This window comes from Gekko japonicus, unplaced genomic scaffold, assembly GCF_001447785.1.
Source record: "Gekko japonicus isolate JY-2015 unplaced genomic scaffold, Gekko_japonicus_V1.1 scaffold30, whole genome shotgun sequence".
Classification (NCBI taxonomy): domain Eukaryota; kingdom Metazoa; phylum Chordata; class Lepidosauria; order Squamata; family Gekkonidae; genus Gekko; species Gekko japonicus.
The window spans coordinates 1,723,286-1,734,462 of NW_015168045.1; positions in this window are offsets into that span (position 1 = coordinate 1,723,286).

Sequence of the window (11,177 nt, forward strand, 5' to 3'; positions counted from 1 at the left end):
CATGCAACACAGACAGAAGCATGTAAAAGTGTATGTTTTAGTTGGCTTGGCAGTGGCAAAAACAAACTGATACGTGTGCTTCTTTCATTATAACACATAAGAGTCATTCACAAGGAAACAAGACTTCAAATTTGTCAGGCATCCAATAGGATTCACTTAATTTGTTAAAAATCTGGGGTGCTTTCTAAAATTGTAATATCTGAGTACAGCACCTTTGCTTACTGAAAAAGGAGTGAGAAGCACTGGGACCAGCTGTCTTGTTTCCTTGCCCCAAGCAACAATGGAAAAAAAATGGCATTACAACATTGTAAGAAATGAAACAAATAAGGACTTCTGGCAGAAAATCTTAAAAGGACATTTGCTTTATATTCAAATTGCAAATGTATTGCTTGAAGATGAATGATTAAGCTTGCTTGCTTAGAAAGCAGAAATGCAACCAGACAGCGAAAAAATAGGATGACCTATATGAAGAAACTAAGCTGCCAACTGTTAAGCAGAAGTCTTGAAGAATCTGGTTACACTCAGCAAATTGGGTGATAGGAAAAGCACCTAAAATACCTGACTATCCAGTGGAATGATTAACAGCTGAGTAGTTGAAACATAAGATAGGCAGAAGCTTTGCAAAGGAACCATTGTGCTTAATCTTGCATATTTTTATATATATATTCTTAGTGTATATGCTGACCAGTCAAAGAATGAGGAACCTGGCATTGGTTCTGACAAACATGTCTGTCGAAAAGATGATGGCCCAAGACAGGCCTGCTGAAATAGGACATCTTGCGGTCTAAAAGTCCCTGTTTTACGAGAAGACCTGTCTAAGTTTACGGGAAGACCTGTCTCAAGACACTTGTGGTGGGCCGTTGTGGGTTATGGAGAAAGGTTAGGAAAGAGTAGAGAAAGTTAATACCATGTTTGGAAGAAGAAGAAAGGGGTGGTCTTTGAGAAACAATGATGCGTTCGGTATTGATAGTTGTAAGTGCTTTCTTGTCAGCCAATGGCAAGCTGCACAGCATTTGTTAATTTCCTTATGTCGGGTCAGAAAATGTATTTAAACTTACAATTGGATCAACTGTGTGTGTCCAGTTCTTTGAGCTGTTCACCCACGCTTGCAAGCTGTGTATTCAATAAAATACTATTCTGCTTCACTGAAAAGAAGTCTGTCTCCAGAAGTTCTTTATCGGTAAGAACAAGTTGTATTTCTGTCAACATTATATTTTAAATGATACTGCCATAACTTGATGTGGGGAGTCAGTAGCATGAGTCCCAGGAACTGAAACCACACATCACATTATATCTCTTACTCAGAATGACAAAGTTTTACTCAATATAATAAAGCAACTGTGAGAGTAAGAAAATTCCTTGGGTTGCGGTCATATGCGCCAGAAAAAATGGGGGGAAAGCGAGGCTATTTCCCTTGGAGGAATTTGACCCGCAGTTGCACAATCACACCTCCCTTTGATGCTGCAGGCGCAGCCCGTCAGTGTGTGATCAGATGCAACTGCGGGTGAGTCGGGGGGGGTTGTGCCATTTTTTCCCCATGTGCTTAAATGAGGGATCAATGAATGTACTGCACTGAGCCCTCTGCACTGAGGGCTCCCTATGGAGTTTGCAATGATGTGCATACTGTGAAGGGGGAGGGAAACAATGGCATGGAGTCCAGATGGCTATGAGAGCACGCTGCCATGAGAGCACGCTGGAGTGATCAGACACGGGAAAGTCCATCCGTGGACCATTGCAACCCGTTTACTACAGGATTTCCCCTGGTGTCTTTTAACTCCGCTTCTGCGGCGGAGCAGAATGGGTTGCCGACGGCTGCGGGGCACTTCCTAGATGTTGTTGTCTGATCACGCCCTTTAAATCCACCCGGCATTCACACCTATGTCGGGTCTAACTGTGCGTATGATCACAGCCTCAGTGAATCAGACCATTTAAAGTTTAATCTAGCACACTGTCTCTCGCAGAGGCCAACTATGGCTCTGACCCATTCACTGCATCCCTGCCACTCTTCTGCTAATGTTGTGCCTGCCAAACTCCATTGTATTTATTACGTGTATTGTATGGGTGTTTGCTCTGCTCCGTTATCTTCTTTCTTGGCTTGTTTTCCAAACAGTTTTCCAAACTGTATATAAAATGGATGCCCTTTCACCTATCTGCCTGGAAATTTGTGGAGGGAGCATACAATCCCAAAAAGTATCATCCCATTAAAGTTACAAAAAGAACTGGGTTTCCCATTGAAATAAATGAAAATGAAAAGTAAACTGAATAACTAGAACAGAGGGAGCTATCTCTCCTATATAACAAAGCTGTTTTGGTGTGACTCCTGGACACGCTCCCACAGCCTTTGGCCCGCTCGGCTGCCACTCTCGTGGACTCCCAATCCCCTGGCTGCATTGCCTCCCTGTGTTGGCTTGGCCACGCCCACAGAGCCGGCAGCCAGCGTCTTGCTCTCAGTCTGGAGGGAGCTGGTGAAGGGGATGGACACTCCGCCAAGACAGCAGCAACCCCTCCACAGGGGAGAAGGAGGCAGACCTAGTGAGTGGCAGCAAGCAGGGGAAGCATTCACCTTCACTGCCCCTCTCGGCCCCTCTTCCTCATCCACAAGGCCGGCACTTTGTCAGGGTGATAGCTCAGTGGGATGTACCGCAGAGAAGGCTGCCCAGCACCTTTCAAAGGCTCCCCCGCCTTCCTTCAGCAGCAGCGCCAGGGAGGGTCTGGCCTAGAGGAAATGAGCTGTGGCTCCTGGAAAGCCGGACTCTCTCCTGAGGAAGACACTTCTCTTGGCTCCTGTGTGGGACCAACTGTGACTAACTGTCCCCTCAGTGGCTGTTGGTAGGCAACCAACTTCTGTGAGTAAAAAAACAAAGGACTTTCAGCATAACCCCCTCCCCTGCCCACTGCCAGCTTCGCCACTTTCTGTCCGAATCCACAGCTGTCAATCAAATACACATTTGTAGCAAAGTAATATTTATTAAAGCCATGAAGAAACTGGAGCAAGTTCACTGTTTGGAATAACCAGAATGGTCGGGCACAGAATAATAAAGCAATTTCAAAATAGCAATAACCAATAGGCTTGGTTCCCGCTCGCGCGGTTGGGCTGTCAAACTCGCGCCCAAAGCCTGAGAACAAACGTCTCCTAAAAGATAAACAATTAGACTCTTCTCACACTCTAGTTCATTATAGACTAAGCGAAGCCGACTTTCCCCACCTGTGACCTTGCTGATTACGATAGTACAAAGCAACACTAGCGTATATCGAAAGGAATGCATGAGAAGCTGACTTTGCCCTAGGGTTGCCAGTCTCCACGTGGGACCTGGAGATCTCCTGCTGTTACAATTGATCTCCAGATGACAGAGATCAGTTCCCTGGGAGAAAATGGCTGCTTTGGAGGATAGAACCTATGGCATTATACCCTGCTGAGTTCTTCCATCCCCCCCCATGCTGCCCTCCACAGGATCCACCCCCCCAAATCTCCAGGTATTTCCCTAATTAGAGCTGCCAACTGTACTTTCTCCTCAGTGCCTGTTGCCAGGCAACCAGGTTCTGTCAGTAAAAGGCCCTTTCCACACCTATTTTGGCCTTTGGGAGAAAACTCATTGGGGCCAGTCCTGATAGGGTTGCCAACTCCAGGTGGGAAATTCCTGGAGATTGGAGGGATGGGGCCTGGAGAGGGTGAGGTTTCAGGAGGGGTGGGACCTCAGACAGGTACAATGCCATAGACTCCAACCTCCAAGCCAGCCATTCCCTCTTGGGGAACCATTGTTGCCAATCTCCAGGTGGGGGCTGGAGATCACTCAGAATGACAACTGCTCTCTAGGAGGGAGGAGGAGGAGATGGAAAGCTGAAGCCAGTGGGCAGATAACGGTAGGTTGATGGTTGGCTGGGAGGGAGATAGTGTTGCCAACTGCAGGTTGGGAAATTCCTAGATATTTGAGGGGTGGAGCCTGAAGAAGGTGCGGTTTCAGGAGGGGTGGGACCTCAGACAGGTACAATGCAATAGACTCCACCCTCCAAGCCAGCCATTCCCTCATGGGGAACCATTGTTGCCAATCTCCAGGGGAGGGATGGACAGTACAAAGAATTACAACTGCTCTTCAGATGGCAGAGATCAGTTCCCATGGAGAAAATAGTGGACTTTGTGTCATTATGCCTTGCTGAGGTCGCCACAGCAAATTGACGCTGAGTGCCCAAGGCTGGAGTACTCTCCCAAAGCGTCTTTCTAGAACTCGTTGTATTTATTTTCACAACGAGCCTAATTCCTAGTAATCTATATACATAAAAGAAAGTCCCTCACCATAAAATCAATGCCCAGGCCACACCACTGGACCTAAAAACACCAAATTCGGGGAGAGCGCTCCTACCATGACGTAGTTGCTCACTAAGAAGGGATTTTTAGAAATTCAACCCCCCTAAGGGGTTCAAAAGGCGTAAAATATGCTCCCCCCATTGATCCCTATGTGGCTGTGAGGCTGCTGCCTCCTTGCACCCCCCACTCTCTGATTGGTCAGCCGCAGAGCTCAGTGTTCTGAGGTTAAAAAAAAACAGTTACAGGAGACTGCACAGAGCTAATGGCAGTTGAGGAAATCAGCAATGGCCAACAACCACCTGTGAGGTGCAGTAATGCTGCTGGCCCAGACTTTTGATGGCTTCCAACACATTCCCCCCCACCTCCTACACATAACAGGTGGTTGTCTGTCAGGTGCAGCAGCAGTCACAGGGTGCTTAAAGCCACGAGGAAGCCCACCCCAGCAGTAACACCTTAGTGATCCTGCCAACCCTGCCTCCACAGTGGCTTCTAATACTCCTCCCCCTCCCCCTCCTACACTGGACAGGCAGCTGCTAGGAGGAGGCAACTTAGGAATGTGTCAAAGACAGTTGCACATAGTACTCCTGCAGGGCAGTGAACTGCGCAGGTCAAGTACCAGCAAGATCACCCTGAGGTGCTCAGAACAACACAGTCTCCATATGAGCAAAACAATCCAGGAACACAAGTAGGGAGGCCATCACTTTCGTAGAAGGTGGTAGGAGTTGACGTAGCAGATGACTGCTTCTTAAATGGACAATTCTATGTTGCCTGCTCCAGAGTGAGCTCATCAAGCAGCCTGGTGATCCTAGCACCTGAGGGCAGAACCACCAATGTGGTCTACAAAGAGGTCCTTCGGTAGAGAGAGAGAGAAAAGTACGTATGTCTCACTTCATTTTTTACACTACAATCTTCTCCACTAGAATTCCTACATTTCAAACTTCACATCATTGGTATTAAAGCTGGATTTATGGAACTTAAATACCATAGTGAAGCACAGTATCAGGCTAGTAATAAATATAATAGAGCCAAATCAATGGTTTATTTTTTAAAAAAGAACCTCCACCCCCAAAAAAGCTGTGTTCACATTCTTGACCAGAAGGGCCCCCAATATTGATGGTGCGTGCATACTTACTTCATGCTACCAATTAATATCCCTCCCAAACCAAAGAACAACACAAAGGCCCTTTTTATATTACTGTTCTAAACTGGATGTTATTCATTGTTGACCCAGTTTTGAGGCAGGCAATACAGGGATGGGGGTTTCATACAGCGAATTTCCTTCTGCTAATGACTTGTCTCTGAAACGCTATGGTAATTTCAAACAATGCTGCTTTTTCTCCTGCCCTTTTTCACCAAGTGATCTTCCTTGGACTTTTTAAAAATGTTCTGAGGTGAGTGCTATAGCATGGACGGAGCATAATGGCAAGGTCTCAGTTAATAACTCTCAGCATGCCACAATTAATGATACATCTGCCCATCAATCTCTAATTTTGACATATTTATTTCCTTCACTATGTTTCCCCCCAGAATTAAACCCAAATAAGTTGTAACCATATAAACTAAGTTTGTTGTTCCTGTTTGGTCCCTGAACCTGTTAAACATCTTTATTATGCTGTATGATCATTTGCTGCTCACCCTCTACTTATATGTATGGACTGGTAATTTCCATTTGATTGTATCTGAAGAAGTACCTGTGCACATAAAAGCTTATACCTTGAATAAAACTTTGTTAAGTCTTAAAAGTGCCACTGGACTCAAACTTTGTTCTGCTGCTTCAGACCAAAATGGCTACCCACCTAAATCTACCTTTCCCAGAGTTCTCTTTCCCAAGAACTCAGCATTGCCTCTGATCACACTAGTACTTCTTTCAGCAGCTCAGAGAATCCCACAAAGGAGGAATGGTTCTGAAGATGCACATGCATTCAGGAATGCTCCCTTTCAATGGCAAACAGGGGTTATTCCTTTAGCACAGAAAAGGTGGGATTTGTTGCACTGCTTATTCTGAGCCACATTCTCAAGGGACGATTTCAGCAACAAAGCGGAGTTATCCTTTGTCAGGCTGTATCATAAATCTGGAGTATATGTTCTCTAAATCATAATTAGTCTCATTTCCTGTGAATTCTCTCTCCTCCACTTTGTCACAGTGTCACTTTCCCTAGGGCTGTGGTCCTTTTTTAGCTATCTAGTAGCCACCATTACATTTTGTAGCTATGATTTCCTTTAGTTATGTGTTGTATGATAAAGAAAGCAATCCTTTGCTTGTTTTTTCTCAGAAGTTATTCCCATTTCATTCAACAGAGCTTACTCCTAGGTATATATGTAAAGGATTACATTCAACGTTTTTCTGAATGATAATATATTAATCCTGTGATTCAGGTCTATGAAACACTGAAACCAGGAAACAACAACACAAAGCACTGAGTTACAAAAGGAATGCCAACACTGGAAAACAAAGAGCATAATTTTTAAAAATGCTCTATCTAGACCGGAGGTGTCGAACTCATTTGTTACGACGGCTGGCTCTAACATAAATGTCACTTGGCTGGGCCAGACCATGTGTGCCATGAAATGTAACAGTAGGTACCAGAGATATAAACTTTATAAAGATTATCTCAAATGCCGAATGACAATAATAGCAGGCATGATTGGATTAGCTGTGATATACAGAGGCATGTAGATATCAGCACTGGTAATAAGACTAGCAACCAAGGTCTCAATTTGGTACAGGAGGGTTCAGTCCAGGAGGATTCAAAGAATAAATGGAAATAAGCCTGAAAAGAGCAGTGACTCACAAAAGCACATACCCTACCACAATTTTGTTAATCTTTAAAGGTGCTGCTGGACTCTCACTCTTTCTGCTACTATTATTATTTTTATTATTTATTATTTAATTTTATTTATACCCCGCCCTCCCCGCACGCTAGCTCAGGGCGGCTTACAGTATATTAGAAACCACAACATTAAAAAACCAATGGGGGGGACATTTTAACATTCCAGGAATCCAGGGCATTCAGTTACTGACCTAAGAGGAGCAGTTTTCTTACAAAGGAATTTCAAAAGGAGATTAGAAAGAGAGACTGCTGAATTGCAACTGATCATGAAGCCCAAGACAATGGAAACTAAGGGACTGAATTGAGACCCAGATTTCTTCTCTCATTACCAATGCCTGCTATTGTCATTTGGCATCTGAAATCACTTCACTCTCCCAGATATAAGGACAGATGGACTCACATTCCAGCTGTATCTTAGGAAGTGAGCAATGATTCATGAAAGCTCATGCTCTGCCACAAATGTTGTTAGTCTTGAAGGTGCTCCTGGGCTCTTGCTCCCTTTCACTATTAAGGAATGCAGGCTGTGCTTCGGTTTGGTTTCCCCCCCCCCCCCCCATCAGTTAGAAATGGAAAGGGAGATCTCTCCAAGTGCCCTTGGATGTTCGTTCTGTGTGTTTGTGTGTGTGTGTGTGTGTGTGTCTGTCTGTCTGTCTCTCTCTCTCTCACACACACACACATACCTGGAATAAAACATTTTTGGTCCCCAGCACAGGACTTTCTCTCTGTTTCTGGCATATTGCCCCTGGCTGGCTGGCTGGCTGGCTGGCTGGCTCCCTCCTTCTCTTTCCCCCTCTCCCTCTGAAGAAAAAGTGTGCTTCTACCTGGAATAAAATTTTGCTGGTCTTCTTAGAAGTCCCATGAGACACCATTTTTTCCCCTCTCTCTGGCTCTTTTCCTCCCCCTACCTCCTTCCACAGAGGAGGGGGGCTCCTCAGCCAATCGAGGGAAGGCTTTCTTTCTCTCCTAAGAAGCAGGAACTGGGAGAGACTGCCCAGAAGGAACTGCAAAGTGGGAAGCAGGAAGCTGGAAGCAGAACAGAGTCAGCAGCTCTCAGCCAGATTGCAGCCCTTCACAGGCCTGATACAGCCCGCAGGCTGCATTTTTGACATCTCTGATGTAGACAATACCATGGCAGCTGGGTTTCTTTACCACAATTAGTTATTGTGGCTAAAGCCATTTTTAGAAGCCAATATCTAACAAGAACAAGGTTTTGTCAACAATTCCTGCTTTTTTATTTATTTATTTATTTATTATATTTATATCCCGCCCATCCTGCGAATTGTCAAGCAATTGTCAAAGAAAGCCAGGCTTTATCACCAGTCTCTAAGCAAAAACAGCATCAGGATCTAACTGAAATTGTCACATTTGTATGTCAAATTATCTCCCACTAAAAAGATAACTTTTACCAGCACTTGACATATTAGTACTGCCATAAGTTTTGACATAGCAAATAAAAATTTGCTACTGTCTCTGTGTGTGAGAAGATAAAACTCAAGCAAACAGCAAAGATTATTTGTGCCAGAAAGAATCAATTAGGATTAAGTGACGAGACCATAACTTCACCATTGTTATAAAGACAATGTAGCTATTCTAACAAAGATATGCACAAATTGAGAACCACAAAGCCAAATGTAGCTCAAGTATGCAGAGGTGTTATATAATCCCCCCCTTTTTTTTCCCGCCGGCCTAGAATTACAAGAACATACGTAACACAAGCTTTGAAGTTCTTGAGCAGCTTGTAGGCCATAATATATGACTAGTGAAAAGAGCTAAATTGAATACTTGAGGTTCTGGAAGTAAACAGGGCACAACTTTCCCAGCAATACATCAAGAGATGAAAGCGTCACATCCCTCAAGAACATTATAGACTTGTATGCCTGAATAGACCTGTACTGACCAGCATACACTTGCATCCATCTATATATCTAATAGCCAAGTTGCCCCCGGAGTGCGGATCGCTAAATCAGCGCTCCGGGGGTACTTGGGGGGGGAGGTAAGTGCACACGTGGGCCAGTCCCCACGTGTGTACAAAAATGCTAAAAGTTTAAATCCCCCCAAAAGTGCAAGAGCGTTCCGTGCGCATGTGCACGGAACGCTCTGTAGCTGACCTCGCCGCCGCCACTGCCGCCTCCTCGGAGCCGGGCGGGCGGAGGACCGGCCTCGCCGCCGAGCCCGGCAAAGGGGGGGAAGGACTGGCCTCTCCACCGCCGCCTCCGCCTTGGAGCCGGGCGGGGGGGAGGACCAGCCTCGCCGCCGCCTCCTTGGGGAGATCGAGCGGGGGGGATAGAGGAGACGGAGCTCTTCTCCCCCCCCGCGAGTATCGCGGGTCCCCGTCTTGTACTCTCTAACTACTTCATTAAGAAATAGTTTCTGATCAGTGACAGTCACACTGCAGCTACTTGCGAACTTACAGTTTAGCATACTGCAACTAGCTTGGAGAGGCATATGTCTGTGGCAACTATCCACAGAAGTAAATTTAGCATTACTGTCCTTACAGGAGTATCTAAACTGCTACCTGCATGGACTCTGCTACAACAAATCAAAACAAGAAGTTTCACTTATTTATATTTCCATTTTACTGCTACCAATCTGAAAGGGGAGCAGCACACCTGCAAACAGATGTGAATTGTCAAAAGAGGGAGGGTTAGAGATCCTCTAAAAGTCACCAGTTGCCAAAATGAACTCAATCATTATGCTAAGGGTCATTTGTCTCCAAACAGTAGGCAGGTAACCATGGCAGAGAAGAGGAGGGAGATTATGAAAGAGCATGCAAGGCCAAGAGTTAGATCCAGTGGTCATATCATAGATTGGCTGTTGCATTCAAACTGGATGAATGTCTCTATTACACTACATTCAGCATTATTTAAAATTATTGCCTGTATGTCTCAGATAAACAGGAAAGAAAATGGTCCTGGATTTTGCCATCATCACAACTGGCATTTGGCCTTAAATACATACAGTACAAGTAGGGGAATGTAGCATTAAAAGTCAACTGTTGCAAAGTATCAAATCACCTCTATGGAACAGGTTTAACTGGCCACTCCATGGAATAAAAGACTGAAGACCAGTGCTTCCTGCATACAACATTTTTCATTGTGGTCATAGCTGAAAAGGAAAACATAGACAACTGGGCACCCAGAACAGTGCTCATTGGGCACTATCCTGACAAAGGTAAGAAAGTGTCCTTATGAAATGCTTCACCACATTTCCAAAATCTTTGGCAGAAAGATAATAAGAACCACAGCTCCACCTCTTCCCTTACCTCTGCCACTGATGACTTATGTTACAAGCTGTGAATTTCCCTTTAATGACAACTAGATTGAGTCAAAACCAAAAGGTAAAGGTTTCCCTTGCTCAAAAGCTAGTTGAATCCAACTCAGAGGGTGGTGCTCATCTCCGTTTCCAACCCGAAGAGCCAGCACTATCTGAAGACATTTCTGTGGTCATGTGGCCAGCATGACTAAACACCAAGGCGCACAGAATGCTGTTACCTTCCCACCAAAGCAGTACCTATTTATCTACTTGCAATTTCTTGCTTTCAAACTGCTAGGTTGGCAGGAGCTGGGGCCAGAGATGGGAGCTTACTCTGCCACGCGGCACTAGGGTCTCGAACTGCCGAACTACAGACCTTCTGGTCTGCGGCTTCAGTGTCTTAACCTCTGAGCCACCGTGGCCGCAGCAAAGCTGAAAAGTAAGACATTATATCCAAGTACCTAATGAAGCCATCTGCATCATGCTCTTAACATCTGCAGGCAAAAAAATGTACTGTGTACAGGCCATAAATTTTACTAAATAACTCAAGTAAGAATCAACTTAGGTGGGAGTCTCTCATAGTTAGCAAAGGCTTGATGGAATGTATTTGGTCTATAAAATGCATTCAGCAGCTAAAATTCAACACGCAAAGCATACTTTCAAACTTAATCATCATTTTTCGGCAGGCTGACCTTAGCAGGTACATATTTGTATGAATGTAAGGCCCCGGTCACACAGGAGGATTTGCCCCGTGAAACGGATAGGATGAGGGCGCATCAAATGGGCGCGAT